Source organism: Eschrichtius robustus, chromosome 5, assembly GCF_028021215.1.
Source record: "Eschrichtius robustus isolate mEscRob2 chromosome 5, mEscRob2.pri, whole genome shotgun sequence".
Lineage (NCBI taxonomy): Eukaryota > Metazoa > Chordata > Mammalia > Artiodactyla > Eschrichtiidae > Eschrichtius > Eschrichtius robustus.
In genome coordinates this window covers 79655780-79680945 of record NC_090828.1, presented here as the reverse complement: position 1 = coordinate 79680945, position 25166 = coordinate 79655780, and the positions used below count along the sequence as shown (strand labels likewise).

The following is a 25166-nucleotide window of genomic DNA, read 5'->3' as shown; positions in this document are numbered from 1 at the left end:
CTTTTCTGGCCATAGACCAAAGTAATATTACTGAGAGGCACAAAAAACAGTAGATATTTTCCAAGAACTGTTTGAAGAAATTACATGAATTCTCTGGACACACGCAGAAGAGAGGATGTGCGATAGATGAGGCTGTGACTCAGCAGCAGCCCTAGTTTTCAACTGCTTTGACAACTGTGATGAGATATTGAGGTGTCTGAAAAGAAAAGATGAATTCTCTCTACAGCATTCTGCAGCGCCCTGCACCACATCTGGGTGTATCCTCACCAAAAATACTGTGATGATAATGTAAGATTCAGGGGTGCTTGGGTGGTGCAGAAAAAGAGCGTCAGGAGAAGCAATTTCCCTGCTTTTGTGCAGCTGATTTACAACAGGCTCTCAAATCCAAGTTACAGGAAGCAAGGAGTTGGGGTGAGGAGGGTGGGATGGTGGGGGGAGGGGGGAGCAAAGAGTTACTTGACTATCTTCTGCTGTTTCTTGATTTATGGCAATCCCTGTGTGTGAGTGAAACACACAACTTCTCTCCAACCATCTGTCTTGGTTATTGGGCACAGAGGTGAAGTAGTATTAAGCCTACCGTTTTAGCACTTTTGTCCACTCTCTCCACCAAATGGACATCTGGCCATTGTGGGAAGAGTGATTAAGGTGATGCCTTGTACACAGAAGTGACCTGTGAATACTTGTTGAATAAGGTAATTTGAACCAACTTATGGCCTTGACCTCACTCTTTACCTATTTACCCCACAGCCCTGGCCCTAAGACGCCCTGCTCCCTGGGAGAACAGCAGCTATGTCTGAGAGGAATAAAAAAAACAACTCAAAGAATTCTAGGTTGTCAAAACCTGGAAATATTGGGAAACTTTCAAGTGAAACAGTAGTAGCTTTTCCAGGCCCAAAAAGCAGGAGAAGGCCTTAACTGTGGGTTACAGGATTATCATTAGAAAATGTTTAGTAAGATGAATGGATAAACGAAATGCAGTATATACAGACAATGGAATGTTATTTAATTTTAAAAAGGAAGTAAATTCTGACATAAGCTACAACATGGATGAACCTTGAGGACATTATGCGAGGTGAAATAAGCCAGTCAAAAATGGACAAATATTGTATGATTCCACTTATACAAGTTACTGAGAGTAGTCAAAGTCATAGAGACAGAAAGTAGAATCATGGTTGCCAGGGACTGGGGGATGGGAGAAATGGAGAGTTATTGTTTGATGGGTACAGAATTTCAGTTTGGGATGATGAAAGAGTCCTAGAAATGGATGGTGGTGATGGTTGCACAGCAATGTGAATGTACTTGATGCCACTGAAATGTTGCTTAAAATGGTTAATGGTAAATTCTACTTATATGTATTTTACCACAATTAAAAATAAAAACTGTAGTCCTATTTGCATGTGAGTTTTTGTATAACATTGTAAAATGATGTGAGTAAAATCAATCACTGTTTTACTGTTTTCAGATTGATGGGAAAAAAGAAGACTGATTTGTGCCTAGCATTAAACTCCCCATTATTGGGAAGTGAGCTCAAGTTATTTCATATGGGAATTCAAGAAAGAGGAGGCTCAGAATGTTGTTCATTCCGTGGAAAAGTAAATAAAAGAGGAGGAGGAACAGAGAGAAGAGGAAGGAGGAAGAAGAGGAAGAAAATGACTCCTGACCTTAGCAATCTTCTTTCATGCAAATTCACTCCCACAAATTTCCACACACACAGACTGCGTACCCAGCTTTGGATCCAAGATATAAATGCAACCAGGTTGAAATCTGACTTTCCAATCTAATTTCCCAGAACTCCCTTACACTAGCTTACTTCAGCCATTTCAGTCTGGTTAGGCTTAGAAATTCCTGTCTCCTGTCTTCATTCACAGAATCTCAGAGTTGGAGAATTCAGAGGTCATGCGGTCCAACTGTCAGCCAGATGCTTGACTCCTCTCTACACAACTGTTCCTTCAGTAGGGCTGGCATCTTACTTACTTGACCTTTCACTCATTTGTTTCAGTTGGGCTCATAGAATAATTAAAAAAAAAAAAAAAAAAAAACTTTCAGGAAAAAGAGGGAAAAGAAAAAATAAACACACTCTAAACTAAAAGTCAGGTTTTTCTCACTTATTAATTTTATCTTAAAACAATATTAAAATCCAAATTACAAAACATTAAGTCTACAGTGATGCCATTTTTGTCCCCTCCCAAATATGTGTGTGTACCTGTGTGTGTATACATAGAAAAAAATTCCCTACAGAAATATATAAAGTTTCTATGCAAGTAAAGTCATGGGTGCTCTTTATTTTCTACCTTTATTTGTATCTTCTAATTTTTATTCAATTAAGGTTTATTTTTTCTTCAATAAATGAGGAAAGTATCTATAAAGTATGTTTATTCTCACAAATGAACAGAATTGAAGTGGCGATTAGTTATCTAATGATATAAAACAGAACAAAAAACATGAATTAATTTTGAAATGTACCTGGGAGAATTTGGTCTAATCAAAACAAATGGAGTGAAGGAATTGGTGATGGCCTCCTGTTTCCAAGGACAGAGAGATTAGTATTAACAGGATCAAAACTAAACCACAATACATAAATTTGATATTGAAGATAACAGAGCACAAAGTGCTGAGGTATCATCTGAGACAGTTGTCGTTCTTCTCTTTGCTTGAGTCTCCACCCCACTCCTTTATTCAATACATGTTGAACTTTAGGGTTTGTTGAATGTCAAGCATGGTGCTAAGCCTTGAGTAGGAATTCAGAGATGACTAAGACACGATCCTTGCCCTCAAGGCACTCACACTTTTCCTATTTGGCTAGAAAAGTGCTCCAGTAGGCAACCTGATGTTTTTCTTAGAAGGTGTTTTCAAAAATACTTTGGTTACCCAAGTCCCACTGTCTCTCCACACCTCACAGTCACTGATGCACCTAAAGGAAAAGCCCAGGAGCTCTTTTTGTGTTGGAATCTTTAACTTCTGATATTGCTGGCATGGGTAGATCCCATGTACCTCCTGCTGATGTGTTTTGGTGTCCTGGACTTATTAAATATTGGTAGCCAGGGCACTCCCTTCCTCAAGGAAAGACTCAGTATTTCCATGGACATCCTCCATCCAAGGACACACTCTTTTCCACCTTTACATTCTGTTCAATAGCCATAAGCAAGATCTTTGAGTCTCCTTCTACACGCTTTTCTCTCATGATGAACACAAGAAAGAACTGGTAACAAAAGTGAATAAAGGACTTGGATTCATCAAATTATGCTTGAAAGCTCTTATCCTCTCATTCTGCTCACCAAATTCAAGAGCAAACCTCCAAACCACAATATTCCCAAATCAGCACACTTCTTCCCCTTCTTTATTGCTACCACCACTGCCTATGCCACCATCCCATTTCTCTCCCTGGACATCTGCAGTGGCCTCCTTACATGACTTCCTGTTTTCCCTCTTAACCCACCACGAGTTATTCTCTGAAGAGACTCCAAAGGGATATTTTTAAAACATAGATTAAATCATGGCATCCCCTACCAGTAGCTTCCTACTGCACATAGACTAAATTCCACACTCTTGAAGTGGCTTCCATAACCACATAGTACTGGCCATTGCCTGCTTTTCCCCTCTCATTAAGCTCCATCACCTTGGTCTCCTTTCTGTTCCTGGAGAACAGGCCAAGTGCATTCTTGCCCCAGAGCTTTTTCTCCAGCCTTTCAAACTATCTGGCACACTTGGCCACTGATTTTTGCATGGCTGGCAAAAATCACATCATTCAAATCTAAGCTTTAATTTCACCTCCTCAGAGAGGCCTTTCCTGACCTTCTTTTCTAGAAGCTCCTCAGTCTTTCTCTATCATATCATCTTGCTGTGTCTCTGCAAAGCACTTATTACCTGAGGATGTTCTCGTTTATTTATTTATTGCTTTATTAATCTGTCACAGTCACTAGAATGTAAGTTCCACAAAAGCAGTGACTTTTTATGTCTCATTCATTATTATGTTGGGATTGATGTCTGGGACAAAGCAGACATGAAACAAATAAGTGCTGAATAAATTTGCTAAATGTGTGAGAGAAGGTGACTGTCACTCCAGAGTTGGTGAGCTTAATCTTATATCCATTACACAGGCTCATTCACTCATTCACTTATTCAAAACCATTTATTGAATTAATTATATACCAGGTACTATTTCAGAAAACAAAGACAAATATAACTAAATTCTTACCCTCCTGTACTTAGATTTCCTCTACTCAAGAGAGGAGAATAGGGCTTCCCTGGTGGCGCAGTGGTTGAGAGTCTGCCTGCCAATGCAGGCGACGCGGGTTCGAGCCCTGGTCTGGGAAGATCCCACATGCCGCGGAGCAACTCGGCCCGTGAGCCACAATTGCTGAGTCTGCGTGTCTGGAGCCTGTGCTGGGCAACGAGAGGCCGCGATAGTGAGAGGCCCGCGCACCGCGATGAAGAGTGGACCCCGCACCGCTATGAAGAGTGGCCCCCGCTTGCCACAACTGGAGAAAGCCCTCGCACAGAAACGAAGACCCAACACAGCCATACATACATACATACATACATAAATAAAAAGAATGTAAGCAGACAAGAATAGCATTAAAAAAAAAAAAAAAAAAGGCCTTGAACGCCATGCTGGGCACCAAGGACTTTAAAAAAAAAAAAAAAAAAAAAAAGAGAGGAGAATATAGGCAAGAAAAGATTTGTAATATGCTATCCTAAGTGTTATATTAAAAATGTGCATAGAATGGTTGGGGATGGCTACACAGGGAAGATGAGGTTTCACCTGTCACCTTGAAGAATGAATTCACCAAATGTGTTTTGGAGAGAGGAGGCAAAAGACACAGAGAGTTAAGAAAGAAGATGACACCTTCAGGCAGGGTGGAAAATATAGGCTACCATCAAATTATGGAGTTTAAACTTTATTCTGGAGGATTTTAAGAAAGGGAGGACACTCTCTGGCTTGCATGTAAAATGACCACTCTTGCAGCAGAGTAACAAATGAATGAAAGGGGGAAATATGGCAGAATACAGAATAGTCAGATGATGACAACTGGACTAAAGTAGGGACTGAGAGAATGGAGAGGAAAGGGTAGATTCCAGGGATATTTAGGGAGCAGAAGTAGGAGGGCTTGGTGATCAATTAGAGCTTTTCAGGCTATGAGGTCTGTGAGGATACAGGATTGATAGACACAGTTATATCCCCTGGCACAAAGTATCTGAGTTCATAATAAATGAATGGATGAATGAATAAAAAAGGAAAAGTCTAAAGTCAGTCCCAGTTTCCAGTGTGGACATCTGGTGTTACTGATACCATTACCAATATATGGGCAGGCTTAGAAAGAGGAAGATAAATTCATTTAGGAAATAGTGGATGTGTGGCATCTGCTAGCAAGTTGTGGCTGTCCACATTTCTGCATTCTGCTTGCAAATAAAATGGTTCCTTTTTTAGTTCCTCTCTGTTTTACAACACCCTTTTATCCAAAGCTAAAAGAAGCCATTTGCACCTTCCATGTTCTCATCAGCCAGCTCCAATTTACTAGGTACATTTTCTAATTTACGAGTTAAAGAAGGTGACAGTGTCACTAATTTTTCCACTGCTACGTTATACCAGTTGCCCTTTTTGAAGCCTTAATAACAATTACCCTCACTGGTCTTCCAGCCTCTACTAACAGTCTCCTTGCCACCTTTTTAGCCTCTGCCTACTGCCTGATCCCCAAACCACTATTTTAGGTTTTTGTTGCAGCAGCAGCCAGATTCCTGTTTCAGTTATCTATTGCTGCACAGCAAAATACCCTAAACCACCTTATTATTGTTTAGGGACTTTAAAACGATAATAATTTATTCTTTCTTATCATTCTGCAGTTTGGCATTCTGGATGGTTTTGCCGGTCTCACCTAGACTCTGGGCTGCTGGTCATATGACTCCTTCCAAGTGGAAGTCAGGCTGGCCTGGAAAGTCCAAGATGGCCTTACTACATTTCTGAGAATGTCATGCTGTCTGTCAGCTGAGGAACTTCATTTTTCCTGTATGAGGTCCTACATTCTCTAGTAAGCTAAACTGGGTGTCTTCACAGCATGATGATCAAGGCCAACCCACGTCCCAGACAGTGGAGAAATAGGCTCATTTCCTGATGCAGTGATTGCAAGGTCACATTACACAAGGACACAGACACAGAGAGGCATGATTCATTGAAGGTCATTATTATAATACTCTATTACATTCATCCAGCCCTATGTAAAATAGGCAATTGCTGCATCTGTCATGATTGAGAAGTTGGTCACAGCAGCCAGCCCCAAAACAACACTGCTCCTGCTTAGTTTTATGCCAGTAAAATGGATGATCTATGTCCTGCCTCTTTTACCAAGTAACTCATTTCTGTGCCAGTGTCATGTGATAGATCTGATTGGCATAATTAACATCTGTACCCAGCAGCAAGGAAGCTGGAAATTATGTTTTTGGATTCTTCATTAAGATGGAAAGATTTCTACTGTAGGTAACTATCAAAATATGAAGAAGGTATTCAAAAGATTCCAATTAGTCACAAATGACAGATGTCTGCTACCTACCAAATCCTTCAGTAAAGTGTAAAAACCTTTTATGATCTGAAGTGGCGGTGTTGTAGAAAATAAAGGAAAAAAGCTGTAAGTGGAATTGAGGCTTATCACACATTTACCTGATGCTCAATCAGAGGGAATAACATGCTGTTGAAAGTGTGTGCCCAAGAAGCCCAGAAAATGGCAGCAAAGTGGTCCACGTGCAACTTGGAGCAGCAGAGAGAGTACAGGATTCCAGACTAACAACATACTAGAGAAAGGTGACCCATGTTAAAAAATAATTTTTATAAAGGATACAGTCATAACTCTCAATAAAATATAAAATGAACACATACTTCATCTAACTCATTAATCAGGAATACAGTAAAATGTTAACAAACAAACAAACGAAAATACTAGGGATTTTTTCTGGTGGTCCAGTGGTTAGGACTCCGTGTTTTCCCTGCTGTGGGCCCGGGTTCAATCCCTGGTCGGATACTAAGATCCTGAAAGCTGCGTGGCACAGCCAAAAAAAAAAAAAAGAAAGAAAACCTAACTAAAAACAGTTCAAAGGCTAATCCAAAGAGCAGACACAGATACAGGCAATCAGGAATGCTGAAATTAGTTAACTAATAGACACAAAACTGACCAATATCCACAGGACAATAATTAATTGTATCTCCATTGGACAACTTTATTTACATCTGTATGGACAAGAATAGTTTGCAGTACTGTCAGTTTTATTTAATTTACAAAGTTGTGAAATAGCTCAAAGATAATGAAAGGCAAAATTATCTATGAAGTCTGTTAACTTAGAGGGTACAATATACAATACCTAATTTTCCATTGAAAATGCCACCAGTAAACTTTTGCTCACTTAAAGTTTTTCACAATTTTTTCTGACCTTTTAAAGGGAGAGAAAAATTGATTTTTGAGCTACATTGATCCACGTTTGCCTGTCATTTGCACAGTTAAACATATTAAGAAAAAAACAGGGAACTCCATTTCAAATTAAAATTTACAAAGTCTTGAGAGACATTGCTTCTACTCTACTGGTAAGAACAAGATATTAGCCAGAAAATCATAGTTTTAAAAAAACATACCAGAACACCTGAAATTAATATAATGTTGTATGTCAATTATACCTCAATTAAAATACATATTTATCAGAGAACTAAGAACACCCTCCCCTCAAAAAAAAAACCCCTTAAGCTAACTAAATTGTAGAAAGTGATAAGCCCATTCTAGAAAAGATGAGACCCACAGCTGCTTTAATTACTAGCAGACCAGAGGGAGAAGGAGAAATCCACAGATCAGATTGATTCAGTCAACCAGACTAGTAGCCTAACAGAGGAAGCAATACAGTTTACTTCAGACTCTACACAAAATGTTTGGCATACAATAAAAAAATTACAAGACACATAAAGAAGCAAGATGTGACCCAAGGTCAAGACAGAATGTAGTCAAGAGAGCAAACTCAAAGTTGAAACTATAGATCAGAGACAGGAACTTTAAGGTAACTGTGTTAAACATGTTCAGTGATTTGGTGGACAAATTAGATAATATGCATGAATAATGGATAATTTCTTCAGAGATGGAACCTATAAAAAAGAACTTATTGTACAGGACTTCCCTGGTGGTCCAGTGATTAAGAATCCGCTTTCCAATGCAAGGGACGCGGGTTTGATCCCTGGCTGGGGAACTAAGATCCCACATGCCGTGGGGCAACTAAGCCCACAGGCTTTAGAGCCCATGCACCACAACTAGAGAGCCCCGTGTGCTGCAACTACTGAGCCTGCGTACTCTGGAGCCCACGTGCCACAACTAGAGAGTCTGCACACTGCAACTACTGAGCCCTTGCACTATAGAGCCTGTGCGCCACAACTAGAGAGAAGCCTGTACACCGCAACAAAAGATCCTGCATGCTGCAACTAAGACCTGACGCAGCCAGCTAAATAAAGAACTTATTGTAAATACCTGAAATAAAAAATATGAAATATCAATTTGATGGGCTCAACAGAAGTCTGCACATAGCAGAGGAAAGGATCAACTCAAATACAGGTGAAAATACAAAAAGAAAAAAGAGCGAACAAAATGGAACAGTGAATCCAAGAGTCTTTGGGCAGCAACGGATGGGCTAACATATATGTATTGTACCCTCATAAGAAAGGGAGAAAGAATGGGGGTAAAGAAGTATATGAGGGGCTTCCCTGGTGGCTCAGTGGTTGAGAATCTGCCTGCCAATGCAGGGGACATGGGTTCGAGCCCTGGTCTGGGAAGATCCCACATGCCGCGGAGCAACTGGGCCCGTGAGCCACAACTACTGAGCCTGCGCATCTGGAGCCTGTGCTCCGCAACAAGAGAGGCCGCGACAGTGAGAGGCCCGCGCACCGCGATGAAGAGTGGCCCCCACTCGCCACGACTAGAGAAAGCCCTCACACAGAAACTAAGACCCAACACAGCCAAAAATAAATAAATAAATAAACTTTAAAAAAAGAAGTATATGAGGAGATAGTGGTCAAGAATTTTCTAAGGAGAGTCTGGGTTGGTGAACACGTGGAGATTCAGGGAGAGTGGACCCCTGGCTAGAGCCTGGAAGTTCCTTGCACCTTCCCACATACTTTGTCCTATGCATCTCTATCATCTGGCTATTTCTGAGTTATATCCTTTTAAAATTAACTGGTAATCTTATTACATTGACAATATTGGCTATGGAGACAAAACTCCCCTAACTTGGTTGGGAAAATTGCTTTCCAGAGGCATTGCACTCCTTGGCATTTCTTTCTTTGCACTTCCTGCCAGCATTCTTGGCTCAGGTTTTGCACTAAAGTACAAGAACAGTATGACCAAAAACACTTTGAGAAAAGAAGGAACTTAGCTGGCAACCTTATTCAGAACCAAGTTTTCCAACCTGTGAATGCAGAAGTTATCATGGGTTTCTTGCATCCATTCAGGCACCAAGTCCTGTCTACATATAGAAATGACAATACATCTAACACATATCTAGACTACTTGCTCTCAGGGGAATGGAGATACTGTTGTCATAAATAAAGTTCAAATTTATTTAAAATCCTTAAAAAATATTTTTTCTAAAATTAATTTTTAAAAAGACCCCACAGATACAAGAAACTCAGTAAAACTTAACATGATAAATACAAAGAAAACACACCTAAGAACATTATTGTCCAATTGCTGGAAACAAAATAAAACAAAAAACCAAAACAAAACAAAAGAAAAAACCAAGAAGATCTTAAAAACAAAGTAGAAACAAAGACATCATTTACAGGGGAACAAAATATGAATTATGATTGATTTCTTATCAAAAACAATAAAGGCCAGAAGACAATGGAATAGCATCTTTAAAATGGGGAGGGAAGGGAAACTTTCAATCCAGAATTCAAAATATACAAAAATGAAGTCAAAATAAAGCAAAGGCTGATAGAATTTGTGTCCAATAGACCTGCACTATAAGAAATGCTAAGAGAAATTACTCAGTCTAAAAGCTGAGGAAAATGTTATCAGATGGAATCCTGGATCTCCAAGATAGAATTTAGAGTGCCAGAAACAATAAATATCTAGGCAAATATAAAATGCCATTTTAAATTAAATATATTGCTATTATACTTGCTATAAATTATATCTATATCCCATGATATATTGCTATACTTTTTGCTTTAAATATATGTAAAGCAATATATCATTGTTATTCTTTTTGCTTTAAATATACTTTATATATATTTAAGGCAAAAAGTAGAGCAATATATTGTAGAAGTAACACATATAACAATAAAAGCACGAAAGACAGGGATAGTAAATAGAATTACACAGTTGTAAAATTCCCCCATTGCTGGTTAAACAGTAAAATATTATTTGAAGTTAGAGGTAAATTAAAAATGAATATTTTAATCTCTAGAGCAACCACTAAAAAATAACACTAAAGAGGTGTAGCTTAAAATGTTAATAGATTAGAAAGAATGAAATATTAAATACTAATTGATATCACCCAAAAGAAGGCAAAAAAAGAGAAACGGAGAAACATAAAATAACTAAAACAAATAGAAACTAAATGATGAAATGGTAGACTTAAACCCAACCATATCAATAATTACATTAAATTCAAATGGACTAAACACGCCAATTAAAAGCTAGAGATTGTCAGACAAGGGTGGCAGGGGGCAGAGGAGGTGGAAGGAAACCCAACTCTATGCTATTTATAAGAAACACATTTTAAATAAAACATATTCACAAAAAGTCTAGAAGAATAATCATAGCAGTCTTATTCATAATAGTCTCCAAATTGGAAACAACCTAAATGCCTATTGCAACAGTTACCCACTGCCGCATAACAAGTTACCTGAAAATTTAGTGGATTAAAACAACATTTATTATCTCACAGTTTCTGTGGATAAAGAATCTCACCAAAAAGAAGTCGTCTTTTCTCTCACAAGGCTTCAATGAAGGTGTTGATTTGGGCTCCCATCATCTCAAGGCTTGACCTGGAGAAGGATCCATGTCCAAGCTTATTCTCATGGTTGTTGGCAAGATTCAGTTCCTCACAGGCTGTTGGAATGACAGCCAGAGTTCCTCACTGGCTGCTGGTGGGAGGTCTCCCTCAGTTCCTTGCCATGTAGACTTCTCCATAGGGTAGCTTACAACATGGCAGCTTGCTTCTTTAAAGCAAGCAAGAAAGAAAAACTAGAGAGAGACATGGAAGTCAAGTCCTTTATACCCAACTCTTGGAAGCAACATTCCATCACATTTGCTATATTCTTTTCATTAGAAGAAAGTCACGAGGTCCAACCCACACTTGAAGGGAGGGGATTCCACAAGACTATGAATATCAAGACGTGAGGATCACTGGGAACCATGCCGGAAGCTGCCTACCACATCTATCCATGGAAAATAGATTAAAAAATTTTTTTATTGGAGTATAATTGCTTTACAATGCTGTGTTAGTTTCTGCTGTAAAATGAAGTGAATCAGCTGTATGTATACATATAGCCCCTCCCTCTTGGACCTCCTCTCCCCCTCCCACCCATCTAGGTCATCACAGAGCACCAAGCTGAGCTCCCTGTACTATACAGCAGGTTCCCACTAGCTATCTACTTTACACATGGCAGTGTATTTATGTCAAAACTAATTTCCCAATTCATCCCACCCTCCCCTTTCTCCTGTGTCCACACGTCCGTTCTCTTCATCTGCATTTCTATTCTTGCCCTGCAAATAGGTTCATCTGTACCATTTTTCTAGATTCCACATATATGCATTAATACACAGTATTTGTTTTTCTCTTTCTGACTTACTTCACTCCGTATGACAGACTCTAGGTCCATCCACACCTCTACAAATGACCCAATTTCATTTCTTTTTATGGCTGAGTAGTATTCCATTATATATATGTACCATGTCTTCTTTATCCATTCATCTGTTGATGGACACTTAGCTTGCTTCCATGTCCTGGCTATTGTAAATAGTGCTGCAATGGACATTGGGGTACATGTGTCTTTTTGAATTACGGTTTTCTCAGAGTATATGCCCAGTAGTGGGATTGCTGGGTCATATGGTAGTTCTATTTTTAGCTTTTTAAGGAACCTCCATACTGTTCTCCACAGTGGCTGTATCAATTTACATTCCCACCAACATTACAGGAGGGTTCCCTTTTCTCCACACCCTCTCCACATTTATTGTTTGTAGATTTTTTTGATGATGGCCATTCTGACTGGTGTGAGGTGATACCTCACTGTAGTTTTGATTTGCATTTCTCTAACGATTAGTGATATTGAGCACCTTTTCATGTGTTTGTTGGCAATCTGTATGTCTTCTTTGGTGAAATGTCTATTTAGGTCTTCCACCCGTTTTTTGATTGTTTTTTTGATATTGAGCTGCATGAGCTGTTTGTATATTTTGGAGTTTAATCCTTTGTCCGTTGCTTCATTTGCAAATATTTTCTCCCATTCTGAGGGTTGTCTTTTCATCTTGTTTATGGTTTCCTTTGCTGTGAAAAAGATTTTAAGTTTCATTAGGTCCCATTTGCTTATTTTTGTTTTTATTTTCATTACTCTAGAAGGTGGGTCATAAAAAATCTTGCTGTGATTTATGTCAAAGAGTGTTTTTCCTATGTTTTCCTCTAACAGTTTTATAGTGTCCAGTCTTACATTTAGGTCTTTAATTCATTTTGAGTTTATTTTTGCGTATGGTGTTAGGTAGTGTTCTAATTTCATTCTTTTACATGTAGTTGTTCAGTTTTCCCAGCACCATTTATTGAAGAGGCTGCCTTTTCTCCACTGAATATTCTTGCCTCCTTTGTCACAGATTAGGTGACCATAGGTGAGTGGGTTTATCTCTGGGCTTTCTATCCTGTACCATTGATCTATATTTCTGTTTCTGTGCCAGTACCATATTGTCTTTTTTTTTTTTTTTTAATTTATTTATTTGGCTGTGCTGGGCCTTAGTTGTAGCACATGGGATCTTGTAGTTGCGGCATGAGGGTTCTTAGTTGTGCGTGCATGTGGGATCTAGTTCCCTGACCAGGGATCGAATCTGGGCCCTTGCATTGGGAGTGTAAAGTCATAACCACTGGACTGCCAGGGAAGTCCCAGTACCATACTGTCTTGATTACTGTAGCTTTGTAGTATAGTCTGAAGTTGGAGAGCCTGATTCCTCCAGCTCCGTTTTCCTTTCTCAAGATTGCTTTGGCTGTTCAGGGTCTTCTGTGTTTCTACACAAACTGTAAAATTTTTTGTTCTAATTCTGTGAAATATGTCATTGGTAATTTGTTAGGGATTGCATTGAAAGTGTAGATTGCTTTGGGTAGTATAGTCATTTTCACAATACTGATTGAAAATAGATTTTTAAATGGTATTATTTTCATACAATGGAATACTACTCAGTAATAAAAAAAGAACAAACTACTGATACACACAGAAACATAGATGAATCTCAAAAATTTTACTCAATTATGTTGCGCAAAAGAAAATAGCTGCAAAAGAATATACACTATATGATTCCATTTATATGACATCCTAAAACAGGTAAAACCCAGCTGTGATGACAGAAATTAGAACAATGTTTAATTCAGAATGTTTGAAGGGTATTGCCTGGAAATGAGCATCAGGAAGAGTTCTGCGGAGCTGAAAATGTTCTGTGTCTTGTTTTGTCAAAACTCATGGAAGAAGACATCTAAGGTCTGTGCATTTTATGTAAATTATACCTCCATTAAAAGAATAATAAAGCAAAAATAAACATAAGTCTTTAAAAAGTAATCTAGGACTTCCCTGGTGGTGCAATGGTTAAGAATCTGCCTGCCAATGCAAGGGACACAGGTTCAAGCCTTGGCCCGGGAAGATCCCACATGCCGTGGAGCAACTAAGCCCATGAGCCATAACTACTGAGCCTGTGCTCTAGAGCCCACGAGCCACAACTACTGAGGCCGTGTGCCTCAACTACTGAACCCCACACACCTAGAGCCCATGCTCTGCAACAAGAGAAGCCACCACAATGAGAAGCCCATGCACCACAATGAAGAGTAGCCCCCACTCGCCGCAACTAGAGAAAGCCTGTGCGCAGCGACGAAGACCCAACGCAGCCAAAAATAAATAAATAAATAAATAAAAATAAAAGTAATCTAGGCTTAGTTCTTAAAAACAAAAGTTGTAACGTCAATAATCTGAACTCTTTTAATCAATGTTAAATAAAACGTATCAGTCTAATGTCATCTTCTTCCAACCCAAGAACTTAGACATGGTGGTGCAAGAAATGAGAAAGATGATGAATCACCAGAGAAAAACTATTTTAATGTAATCAGCTTGCATGATATCATGTCTGACTAAGATATAAGAAAGGAAGAAAGAGTTCCATTTTTCACTAATAATAAAAATAAACCTAAGATTAGTCAACTACCAAATAGAACATGATGCTATTTTTTCTCCAATATTTTTATATTAAAGAAAAAAATCAAAGTTACATGGTGCACAGAGATCTTTTTAGAAAGATTTCCAAAAACAGAATGAGAATTTTCATACTCTAAATTTTAAAGGAGTGATGTTTTATTTTAATGAAGTATAAAATCACTCATAGGAAAAACATTTTTTTTTCAACTATGATTTTACTCTTTATTACTGAGGATATACCATGGCACATTTACATTGTTTTAAAAATTGTATTTATAATTTATTCTGATTTAATTATCTTTGTAGTTTCTATCTTTCAATTTATCTAATTTTTATTTTTAAGTCATGACATATTTTCACTTTTTATGTTTACCTGATTTTAATCTTTTTATTCCAGAGTTTAAAATCTGATTAAAGTTATCCTTCAGATATTTTCTTTATTTCTGTAATATTAATTATTTTAAATTTTACTTCTTTTATTTAGATTTTTTCATTTCACAATTTATTTTCCTAGGAACAAGTAGGAATGGTAGCAATAGTGGAGGAAGCCCACAATACAACTAAGAGTAGTTGAAAGCCTCTCCCCCATCAGTTTTCTCTAAAAACACCTTTCCAGCTACCCTCTAGCTGAGTGAATGGCCCAAGAATGGTACTGTGCTGCTGTGACGGGTAAGCTACTGTGCCCCACAGAGCCCATGAATGACAGAGATGGGGTTCACTTAGGTCTCTATGACCCCAAGGGCTTCCCACTCTCCACTTGACTCATTTCTACCACACTGCCCTGCCTCCCATATGCTTATCCTCTTTTTTTTGGGAAAAACTTATTCTTAATATTTCTTTTTTCTTTCTCCCTCTCTTTTTCTGCCTTCCTCTTCATGATTGTTCTCATATCCTTGACTTTCTTAGCAAAAAATATTGTGTTCATTATGTAAGATACTGGTTTGGTGGCAGTAAACCAACCAAATAACTAAATAAAAAGCAATGAGAGAAGTTTGTATAAAACAGAAGTTAAAGTAAACCTCTCTCCCACATAATTTTCCAAGCACAAGTATGTGAGAGCATCATAGTGTCAAGGATCCAGATTTTTTATTTTGTTGCTCTGCCATCTCTAGGGTGCTTCCTTCATCCACGTTGTCCATGTCTATGTGCCCAAATTAGTATTCAGCAATTCTTTATTTTCCATTGGCCAGAAATCTGTGGAGAACAATTAGCAGGCAGGGCCACAGTTGTCTTCTGATGCCCTAAGAATGTAGGCGTTCCATAAACTTGATCATTGGGAAGCAATCACCATTTATATTCATATTAGAATGCAAGAAGTTTGGACTGCCATTCAAATATGGCAAAGCAAAACACCTATTGACCCTCATTGTCCTTACCCAAAAATCTCACTGAAATCATGGTAAAAATTTTTTTAAAAGAAAACCTCAAAAATTTACAAGCATAGTGAGGATGGGAGAGGAGATAATAGCTAAGAGACATTAACAAAACAGACTTAGGATAACTGACTTAGAGGAAGAAGAAATGAAATGTGCAGTAAGAGGGAGGATGGACGATGCCAAGAAGCATGCTGATTAGGCTGCCAAATCCTTCAAAGCCCAGAAATTAGAGCCACAAGTTGTCTCTGAATGTGGGAAACAGATGAGGCTGAAAACAAGAGGTCGGTGGCGTGCATAAAAGCAGTTCGACCACTAGATCTCCTCACCACCCCTACACAGCCAGGTAACAGACCTTCCCTCCTCTGCAGAGGGCTTTAGGAGAGATGCCTCCAAGCAAATTTGAACAGATAGTTTAGTTAATATGTTTGCCTATGTTGAAAGCAGCCTTATTATTCTGTGGGAAGTTTAGAGCTGAAATAACAATATATACAGAGAAAACTAAACAAACAGGAAAAAAGGCAAGTATTGATGTTATCTTCAGAGAAAATACCCACCGTGTACAAGAATGGATATTTAACCATAGTATACTACCTGGCTCAGCTAAGGAGAGTATTTACATAGTCACAATAGTGTAAGCACTTAAATATTTGTTTATATTTCTGGTGTAATTATATTGGGAGGATGTGGGTGGGGAAGTGTGGAGATGATAGGAAGGAGGTACGAGAGCTAAATCCTTATTTTTTATGGTAGAAAATCAATGGATAATAACTAAAAGTAGGGCTTCTCTGGTGTCACAGTGGTTAAGAATCCGCCTGCCAATGCAGGGGACACGGGTTCAAACCCTGGTCCGGGAAGATCCCACATGCTGTGGAGCAACTAAGCCAGTGCACCACAACTACTGAGCCTGCGCTCTAGGACCCGTGAACCACAACTACTGAGCCCGCGTGCCACAACTACTGAAGCCTGCGCACCTAGAGCCCATGCTCCGCAACAAGAGAAGCCACCGCAATGAGAAGCCTGCGCACCGCAACGAAGAGTAGCCCCCGCTCGCCACAACTAGAGAAAGCCTGCACACAGCAACGAAGACCCAAAGCAGCCAAAAATAAATAAATAAAATAAATAAATTAAAAAAAAAATAACTAAAAGTAAAAGCTTAAGAAATAGTATTATAAGCATTTTATAATAGAAAGGCAGAGGTAAATACCTAAAGAAACTACTGAAAGTATCTAAAATGATTGACTCAAAGTAGGAATTGAAGGGGTGGGGCAAATTAGATTAAAGAGAGGTCAGGCAAGAGATAGCTATATTTTGTCTTATAGAACTGTCTGACTTTTTTTTTTAACTTTTAAAAAAAAATTTATTTATTTTTGGCCGCACTGGGTCTTCGTTGCTGTGCACAGGCTTTCTCTAGTTGCAGTGAGCGGGGGCTACTCTCCGTTGAGGCGCGTGGGCTTCTCATTGCAGTGGCTTCTCTTGTTGTGGGGCATGGGCTCTAGGCACGCAGGCTTCAGTAGTTATGGCATGCAGGCTCAGTAGTTGTGGCTCACGGGCTCTGTAGTTGTGGCTCACGGGCTCTAGAGCACAGGCTCAGTAGTCGTGCTGCACAGGGTTAGTTGCTCCGCGGCATGTAAGATCTTCTCGGACCAGGGCTCGAACCCGTGTCCCCTGCATTGGCAGGCGGATTCTTAACCACTGCGCCACCAGGGAAGCCCTTAGAACTGTCTGACTTTTTAAACTCTGTAAAAATTTAAAATTAAACTTAGGGAATTCCCTGGTGGTCCAGTGGTTAGGTGGTCCTGCTGAGGGCCCGAGTTCAATCCCTGGTTGGGGAACTAAGATCCCACAAGCCACATGGCACAGCCAAAAAAAAAAAAAAAATTAATTTAATTAAAAGAAATTAAGGTTGTTGAAATGAATGTTTCCTTTCCAAGAAGGAACTTTTCTGAATAGACAGTTGACTTGAAGATATCTACCATAATTTTTTTACTAATCGATTTTTCTGTTAAATACTGTGCAAAACTCCTGCCCTCATTGTGCCTAGTCTTTTTTTCTTTAATTAAACTTTTAATTTCGAGAAAATTATAGTTCACATGCAGTTGTAAGAAATAATACAGAAGGATCCCATATTCCCTATACCCAGTTTCCCTCAATGGGAACATCTTGCAAAACTATGGTACAACATCGCAACCAGGATACTGACATTGATACAGTCAAGAAACAGACAGGCCCTTCACCACAAAGATTCCTCACATTGCCCTTTTATAGCCATACCCAGCTCCCTCTGTCTCCCCTGACCCCACCCCCTGACCCCTGGCAATGGCTAATTAGTTCTCCATTTCTATAATTTTGTCATTATAGAATTTTTTAATAAATGAAATCATATAGTATGTGAACTTTGGGGATTTGATTTATTCATTCAGCATAATTCCCTGGAGATTCGTCCGAGTTGCTGTGATTCACAATAATTCATTCTTTTTTATTCCTGAGTAGTACTCCAAGGAATAGATGTGTCACAGTTTGTTTGAAGGACATCAGTGTTCTTTCTGGGTTTGGCTCTTACAAATAAAGCTGCTATGAACATTTTGGTACAGATTTTTAGGTGACGTATACTTCCAAGTTCTCTAAGATAAGTGCCCAAGAGTACAATTTTGGGGTCATATAGTGGTTGCATGTTTAGGTATTTTTTGTGACAGTTTTATTGAAATATAATTCACCCATTTAAATTGTACAATTCAATGATTTTTAGTGTATTCACAGAGTTGTGCAACCATCAGTACAATTAATTTTAAAACATATTCATCACCTCAAAAAGATACCCCACATCCCTAGGCTATCACTCCTCAGTGTCCGAAACCCTCCAATCCTAAACAACCACTAATCTAATTTTATCTCTATATTTGCCCCTTCTGGACATTTCATATATATGTAATTATGTGGGGGTTTTGTGACTGGCTTCTTTCACTGAGCATGTTTTCAAGGTTCATTCATGTTCTAACAAGTATCAGTACTTTGTTCCTTTTATGGCTGAATAATATTCCATTATATAGATACAGCACATTTTGTTGATCCACTCATCAGCTGATGGACATTTGGCTTGTTGCTGTCTTTTGCTATATGGATAATGCTGCTAAGAACATCCATGTACAAGTTTTTGCATGAGCATATATATGTGTTTCTCTTGGGCATATACCTGGGAGTGGAATTGCTGGGTCATATGGTAACTCCATGTTTAAATTTTTGAGGAACTTCAAATGTGCAGCCACCTTGTTTTCCAAGGTGGCTGCACCATTTGCCATTCTCACCAGCAGTGTTATAAAGGTTCTGATTTCTCCACATCCTCATCAACACTTGTTATTATCTGACTTTTATTTATTTATTTATTTATTTATGGCTGTGTTGGGTCTTCATTTCTGTGCAAGGGCTTTCTCTAGTTGTGGCAAGCGGGGGCCACTCTTCATCGCGGCGCGCGGGCCTCTCACTATCGCGGCCTCTCTTGTTGCGGAGCACAGGCTCCAGACACGCAGGCTCAGTAATTATGGCTCACGGGCCTAGTTGCTCCGCGGCACGTGGGATCTTCCCAGACCAGGGCTCGAACCCGTGTCCCCTGCATTGGCAGGCAGATTCTCAACCACTGTGCCACCAGGGAAGCCCTATCTGACTTTTTAATTCTAGCCATCCTAGTAGGTATGAAGTGGTATCTCATTGTGGTTTTGATTTGCATTTCTCTGATCACTAGTGATATTGAGCATCTTTTTATGTGCTTATTGGCCATTTGTATATCTTCTTTGGAGAAATGTCTGTTCAGATGCTTTTCTCATATTTTAAATTGGATTGCCTTTTTATTGATGAGTTGTAAGAGTTCTTTATATATTTTGGATACTAGATCTTTATCAGACTTTGCAAATATTTTCTCCCATTCTGAGGGTTGTCTTTGCATGTTTAATTTTATAAGATACCACCAATCTGTTTTCAGTACGGGCTTACCATTTTATATTCCTACCAGCAGTGTATGAGCGTTCCAGTTTATATGCATTCTCATCAGCATATGGTGTTGTCATTATTTTTAATTATAGTCATTCTGATAGATGTATAGTGATATTTCATTGCAGTTTTAAATTTGTATTTTCTTTTTTTTTTAGAAATTTATTTATTTATTTATTTATTTTTGGCTGTGTTGGGTCTTTGTTGCTGTGTGCAAGCTTTCTCTAGTTGCGGTGAGCGGGGGCTACTCTTTGTTGCAGTGCCCGGGCTTCTCATTGTCGTGGCTTCTCTTGTTGCGGAGCATGGGCTCTAGGTGCACAGGCTTCAGTAGTTGTGGCACGTGGGCTCAGTAGTTGTGGCTTGCGGGCTCTAGAGCTCAGGCTCAGTAGTTGTGGCACATGGGTTTAGTTGCTCTGCAGCATGTGGGATCTTCCCCGGCCAGGGCTTGAACCTGTGTCCCTTGCTTTGGCAGGCAGACTCCTAACCACTGCACCACCAGGGAAGCCCATAAATTTGTATTTTTTAATGGCTAATGATGTTGAACATCTAAATGTGCTTATTTGCCAACTATCTACTTCCTTCAGTGAGTTATACATTCTATTCATATGTTTGTCTATTTTTCTAATTGGATTATTTGGTTTTTTACTATTGAGTTTTGAGAGTTCTTTATCTATTCTAGATACTAGTCCTTTGTCAGATACATGAATTCCAAAGTTTTCTCCCAGTTTGTAGCTTGTCTTTTCATCTCGTTAACAGCATTTTTCCTAGAGCAAAGGAAAAATTTTTTTCATTTTGATGAGGGCCAATTTACTAGTTTTTCCTTTTTACAGATAGTGTTTTAGGGTCCCATCTAAGATCTAGTCCTTTGATCCTGAAGTCTCTGCCTAGTCTTAGATTCTGAAGGTTTTCTCATGTTTTTGTTTTTGTTTTGTTTTTTCCCTTAAAGTCTGGTTTTACATTTTGCCTTTGAGTATATAAACCATTTGAGTTAATTTTTAATAAGATGTGAGGTTTAAGTCTCGGTTCCTTTTTTGACCTATGGATATCCAGTTGCTCTAGCACCATTTTGGGGGTAGTCATTAGTTAAATCCATTTCCCCTATAACATGCCTTCACTAATCAAGGGATTTTAATTGTTGCTGCAAAAGACTTGCATGTCCTCCAAGCTGCACATAGCCTAAACAGAAAGATGTTTGCCTGAGTAATCATTTCACAAACTTGGAGTCAGCTGCAGCTAGTTTGAGTTAAGCCAAGAGTCAGCTGTGTCTAGTTCCAGCTGAGCTGGTTAAGACTGGATGGGAGGGGCTTCCCTGGTGGCGCAGTGGTTGAGAATCTGCCTGCCAATGCAGGGGACACAGGTTCGAGCCCTGGTCTGGGAAGATCCCACATGCCGCAGAGCGACTAGGCCCGTGAGCCGCAATTGCTGAGCCTGCGCGTCTGGAGCCTGTGCTCCGCAACAAGAGAGGCCGCGATAGTGAGAGGCCCGCGCACCGCTATGAAGAGTGGCCCCCACTTGCCGCAACTAGAGAAAGCCCTCGCACAGAAACGAAGACCCAACACAGCCATAAATAAATAAATAAATAAAATTAAAAAAAAAAAAAAGACTGGATGGGACCACCAACCCTTCAATTGGGCCCGCAAGAGTGTCCACTCGGTGACCTCTGGGATGTGCAGAGGCCTATAGCTTAGTCATGCTTGTACAGAACCACGATTATTACACCTTTTCCCAGTCACCTTTCCCCACATTCCCAACACTCCCTATACCTCAGACTGCCCTGTTTCTTTATTCTTTACCCTATAAATGCTCCAAGCCCCCGGCCTTCGGGTAGGCGGATTTGAGATTTGTTCTCCTGTCTCTCCTCCCTCGGTCTGCCTTGCGAATAAACCCTCTCTTTGCTGCAAACCTTGTTGTGCATCAGGCAAAACAAGCCTGGTTCAGTAACAAAAGTCTATTCCTATTTTTCCTCAATTGAATTACTGTTTCATGTTTGTCAAAAATTAGTTGGACAGGGCTTCCCTGGTGGCACAGTGGTTAAGAATCCGCCTGCCAATGCAGGGGCATGGGTTTGAGCCCTGGTCCGGGAAGATCCCACGTGCTGCAGAGCAACTAAGCCCATGCACCACAACTACTGAGCCTGTGCTCTAGAACCTGTAAGCCACAACTACTAAAGCCTGTGCACCTAGAGCCTGTGCTCCGCAACAAGAGAAGCCACTGCAGTGAGAAGCCCACGCACTGCAACTAGAGAAAGCCTGCACGCAGCAACGAAGACCCAACGCAGCCAAAAATAAAATAAATAAAATAAATAAATTTATTAAAAAAAAAATTAGTTGGACATATTTCTGTGAGTCTATTTCTGGCTGCTATTTATCTATGTGTCTACCCCTCAGCTAGTACCACATTGCCTTGATCACTATAGCTACTTGGTAGGCCATAATATCAGATAGAGTGAGTCCTCCCACTTTATTCATCTTCTTCAAGATGCTTTTAGTTATTTTAGGACTGTGCCTTTCCATATGAATTTTAGAATAAATTTATCTAGGTCTCCAAATACCTTAATTTTTAAATTAATTATATTAATTTAAAAGAGCTATCTAGAGAATACTATTTCAGTCATATTTTTGTCTTTTTAAATTACTTTGAGACATATAGTACAAGTTGGATTAATGCCTATGGCTGGCACTGATTGACTCCTTGACATTGCAGTTTAAAAAGTTGAGTAAAAAAAAAAAAAAAAAAAAAAAAAGTTGAGTAAGCCATTAGGCTTTTATATTGCTTCAGTTAAGGCAAATGGGGGTAAGGAGGTAAAACTGCCATTTGTTTATAGACTTCTACTGCATAGAATGAACATGGTTCATTATAAATATGTTATTCAATCAAATCAACAAGAAAGAGATAACCAACCCAACAGGAAAGTGCACAAATAGTATAAATAGGCAATTTCACAAACAAAGACATGAATGAAGATGCTCAAACCCACTAGTAAACATAGAAATGCAAATTGAAGTCATAGGAGATCTTTTGGGGGGGGCAGGATCTTTCAAAGTGTTAAACATGCACAGCCTTTAACCAACAATTCTACTTCTGGGAATAGTTTATCATACAGAAAACTTAAATGCATATAGAAATATAAAACATAGGATATCCACGTTAGCGTTGTTTGTATAGAGAAAAATCTAAACAACCAAAGTTGGGCTTCCCTGGTGGTGCAGTGGTTAAGGATCCGCCTGCCAGTTTGGTAATTGCAATCACTGTTGCTTTTGTTGTGGTCATCCATTTACAATGCTTGGCGTCAGTCTATTTATCTCTTGTAAAAATAAAATACAGTGTGCGAAAAAAAAAAAAAGAATCCGCCTGCCAATGCAGGGGACACGGGTTCGAGCCCTGGTCTGGGAAGATCCCACATGCCACGGAGCAACTAAGCCCGTGAGCCACAACTACTGAGTCTGCGCGTCTGGAGCCTGTGCTCCGCAACGGGAGAGGCCGCGACAGTGAGAGGCCTGCGCACCGTGATGAAGAGTGGCCCCCGCTCGCCGCAACTGGAGAAAGCCCTTGCACGGAAACGAACACCCAACACAGCCAAAAATAAATAAATAAATTAATTAATTAATTAAAAAAAAAAAAAAAACAACAACCAAAGTTCATAAATGTGGGACTCACCAAGTTAATTGTGTTTAGCCATATTATTTATATTCTGTAATCATTAAAAAGAATGGAGGAGATCTACATGTATTTACATGAAAAGATCACTAAGATGTATTGGATAAATGAAAACATGTCACAGAGTAACACGTATAATAAGGTTACAAATGTAAAAATGTAGATCTACAAAGGTGTGTAGAGATATGTAGGAATAACATATACATTACGTATGGGGAGGGAATGGGGTTGGAGGTAGACTGGGGAGAATGAGGATTAGGGAAGAGGCCTTTCTGGTTTCACTTTATATATTTCTGTATTGTTCAAATTATTTTTACATTAAGCTCGTTTCATGCATTTCTTTAGTACTTGCAATATTTTAAGATGCTGTGTGTGCATTTTAGATTGCTGCCAACCTCAAGTAACTCTTATCATAAGTCAAATTGAACGTATTTAACTGAATGTATAGGAGTAATATAATATTGGCCGACCAAAAATGACTTTTGTTTCCCACCTAATTTATTACGGACTCTTTTAGATTTATGCTGTTTTTCAGGGATTGTTCCCACATATCACTAAACAACTCTCTTGGCGTTTTAGACAAAGGCAAATCTGGTGCTCATTAGTGAGTCATTTTCTTTGGCTCTGATAAAACAAACATGGGATTTTAGAGGCACAGAAGTGAGCATTGATCTACTCTTATTAGACTGTAAGCAGCAGAGATTGTAAAAAGTCGACCATCATTTTCATAGGCAGGGGATACTGGCCATCCATTCTTAATGGGGCAAGAATTTTCAATTTATTTTCTGAAGACTTGTTGAACTTGTGTCTATCCATCCCAGCATCCAGCCTCCAGTGGCACTTGCAAATAGCCTTCCTTTGGTTGCCATGTTTATCAGTCAAGGCTTTTGTCTGCAAGTGACTGAATCATGGCTGGCTATCTTAAGCAAAAAAGAAATTTATTAGAAGGTCATCAGGGCTGACCGAATTGATGAGAGGCCAGATGGCCGCACTTGAGAAATGGGAATAATCTCAGGATTATTGGACAGTATGACCAGGCTGAGCAACAGAAACCATGGCAATTGTCACCTAAGAGGACAACAGGCCTCTGCCTCTGTGATAAATCTGACTTCACAACCTTGCATGACAAAGTGCACGACAGTGCCCAATAGGAATATCCAAAGCCATATGTCCCCTGAATCTGTCAAGGCCAAGTTGGCTACTATCTCCCACTGAAAATACATGTATTGGGAGATTTCTCAAAAGGTAGATGAGAGTGCTAGAACAAAATGCCACAGTTTGCATGGTGGCCATGGCTAAGGGCAAAATTGTGGACTATTATTAACTTGTTAATATGATATTCTCACAGTGATATCAGAGCACAGTTCTTGAGTTACCTTGCTTTTTCACAAGATCACTCATTTGCATATAAGAATAATATAACTTACCAGTATCAACAATTGTAAAGTAGTCTTGTTTCATTAGCAATCAACAAACAGCCACATATTGGGGAAGGAAGCGTTTTAAAGTATATAGAAGGCAAACAACAAGCTATTATGGATCTCTTTTTTTTCAGCCATAGAAAGTTATAATTAGGTTTAAATAGGTAAACATGGTGGATTTAACAAATGCATTACTATTCTCTCCTTCCGGAAATCCCATTAAAATGACACTAAATGGATATATTTTAAAAGATCTTTATCTAATGTGAAGATTTTGGATGCTAGAAAACAGATGTGAGAGTGGCAACTACCCTAGCAGAACAAGGAAGC

General features: G+C 39.1%; 1 protein-coding gene across 3 annotated transcripts in view; it reads right to left on the bottom strand.

Annotated features, from left to right (window-relative positions):
• LOC137765377 (RNA-binding protein 43-like) overlaps positions 1 to 25166 on the bottom strand; it is a 149495-nt gene that overhangs the window by 64908 nt on the left and 59421 nt on the right. Inside the window, exon 2 of one of the 3 annotated variants that reach the window (XM_068545130.1) lies at positions 10932 to 11008. The exons of the other annotated variants lie outside the window; for them this stretch is intronic. The gene's annotated coding sequence lies outside the window, so the exon portion shown is untranslated. The remainder of the gene's footprint in view (positions 1 to 10931; positions 11009 to 25166) is intronic. 3 annotated transcript variants of the gene reach the window in all.